Source organism: Macrobrachium rosenbergii, chromosome 15, assembly GCF_040412425.1.
Source record: "Macrobrachium rosenbergii isolate ZJJX-2024 chromosome 15, ASM4041242v1, whole genome shotgun sequence".
NCBI lineage: Eukaryota > Metazoa > Arthropoda > Malacostraca > Decapoda > Palaemonidae > Macrobrachium > Macrobrachium rosenbergii.
Genome location: NC_089755.1, coordinates 41,172,621 through 41,175,120, shown reverse-complemented (window position 1 = coordinate 41,175,120; position 2,500 = coordinate 41,172,621). Strand labels below are relative to the sequence as shown.

Here is a 2,500-nt window from a genome sequence, read left to right as displayed (position 1 = left end):
CCCAATAGAACCCAAGTTGCACGTTTAGTTCATTTCCTTGATAACGGGTTCACAATTCACTGCACTGTATCTTAAACTAAACAGAAGTTAGCTCACTTAAAAACATGGGTTCCATGCTAAATAAAGTTCAAGAAGCCAGTAAAAAACAAATGCCTTACGCTTTGCAAATTCCTTTTGACAAGATACAGAAACAGCACAACAATAAAGTGAACGGGAATTGAAGAAATTCAATGGAGAGTATATGCGGGTAGCGAGAAATTGAAAAGAACGGCGCTAAAAAATAATAAAAATATACAAAACTACATCACATCTACAAAAATATACGAAAAGCTAATGATAAATAAAGAAAGAAATAAGAACTACATAACAAAGAAAAACAAAAACGGTAATGATAGAAAAAAAGAAAGAAAAGACTGCAAAAGATAAGTAAAACAAATTTGATATAATTTTTACACTAAGTTAAAAAAAAAAAAAAAAACCACTGGAGCTACAGGGAGGGCGAAATGACAACTTACAATAAATGAGACTGGTTTTGGAGAAATAAAAAAAAAAAGGAGATGACTTCTACCCCACAATGAAAAAATAATCACATGCATAAAGAGTCTCTGGTGGCGAAAAAGGACAACAAACAACTTAATTTACCATAATCTATGAAGGGAAACAAACAAATAAATTTAAGAGAGGCAACACCGCATGCCCGATTTCGTTCCTTAAAGACATTGTGAGTCAAAGATGAACTTTAATTTAAAACTATTTAAATATATATACATATATATACAGTATCTATATATATACATATATATATATATATATATATATATATATATATACATACATATAGGCCTATGTAACTTTTGCACATTGACAATATCAGAAGACAACCAATAGGTTCCCGACCTCCCTCAAAATGTAAACAAACCAGAAAGCCTTCCACCTTCCATGAAGAGCGGAGAAGTGAAATAGACGGCTACTATAAATGAGGCCGTTACTACAAAGGGTTAGGGAGGGGAAGAGACCCAGTGGAAATAATTGAGGCGAGGAATAATCGAGAAGAAGAAAAACTGGCCATGCATTGTGTTCAGCTGGATCACCAAAAAGGAATGGGTAAATGGAGGAAGAATGGAAAGTAAGAAAGTGAGGGAAACAGGAGAGACTTTGGAATGCTTGCTGAACTGACAAGCCACCAGATGAATGAAAGAAGCCAAAACATAGCGAAAGTGGGATCAAAGGTTCTGCCTTTTCACCAGGCCCTTGGAGATGTTTATGTTCTCTGTATGGTATCTAAATTTAACGATGTTTTGAACATCCAGTCGCTGGAACATTTAATGTTTACTCTACAGGTCGCTACTGAAGATATATTCAACTTTAACGAATTGCGATACAGAGAATTTATCACTCTTTAAAAAAACAACTGAGGCGCTTATCTGCTCGATAACACGTTCCAAAATTATTCATTTGCATAATTTGCAAAATCATTCGCGAGGATTTTTCCTCTCAACCTTTCGACATACACTGCTGGAAGCTACTTACTTGATATAATTCTATAATTTTACACAGGTGTATTTAATGGAGAAAATAAAAAAAAAGTTATGTCAATAACTAAGTCTGCCAAGTAAGTCAATCGAAAAATCAGTATGCAAATTTACCCAGTGAAAAATCAGTAAGCAAATTTTACTCTCAAAATCAATTTGAGAGTACACTTATTATTTGATAAATGACCAGAAATCGGTAAATACTAACACATCTCTAACCCCACATCCTTGGTTTGTCCCTCCTAACACCCACCGCCCCGGCCCCCACCAACCCCAACAAAAACTGTATTGGTATAGGCTGGCTCAAGACTTGGTATGGGCACCAAGCTTTGAATAACCAAACTAAATGGGTACGCACAACAACTGACCTGCCCACAGGCTATATCCCATGAACCCAGCTGACTAACCCGACAGGTGGCTTTGGTTCCTCAGTACTGTGTGATAATAATTCCCGATTTCCGGTGATCCAATCCTAAGTTTTCTTTTTATCGTTATAACACGCGATCCGGAATGCCACAGCGTTTAAGAAAATGCGCAGTAATAGGAAGAAAAACGCTAAAATATTCAAAGTAGGTTTAGGCCTACAATGTGCCACATGTTACAAATATAAAAACAAGCAGAAAATACAGGTATCCTGAGGGCGGTTTGTTAAACATTTCAACAGTACCATAGTTTCAATAGTCCTTTCCTGTTAAAGAATGACAGAGCTTAATTGTGTCAATTATAAACAATTTATAGACGAACCTTCTACCACATAGGCCTACCGGCCCGATTGATAAATTGTGACACATGGAACATACTGCACATACTCACTGCTTCTGGCCCACTAGGCCTATGCTTACAAGAAATCAACACATGGCGTTATTTAAATGGCTTTATCTACTTAACAGTGGAACCACATTCTATTAAATTACACTTCACCACAGCAACAATTAATTATAGACCACAAACACTTAACAATGCACAAC

At 36.0% G+C, this 2,500-nt stretch overlaps 1 protein-coding gene across 9 annotated transcripts in view; it reads right to left on the bottom strand.

Annotated features, from left to right (window-relative positions):
- The window catches only part of LOC136846590 (EGFR adapter protein-like), a 1,014,562-nt gene that overhangs the window by 737,733 nt on the left and 274,329 nt on the right, over nt 1-2,500 (bottom strand). The window contains exon 1 of one of the 9 annotated variants that reach the window (XM_067117461.1): nt 2,277-2,500. This exon is cut by the window's right edge and continues 270 nt beyond it. The exons of the other annotated variants lie outside the window; for them this stretch is intronic. The gene's annotated coding sequence lies outside the window, so the exon portion shown is untranslated. The remainder of the gene's footprint in view (nt 1-2,276) is intronic. 9 annotated transcript variants of the gene reach the window in all.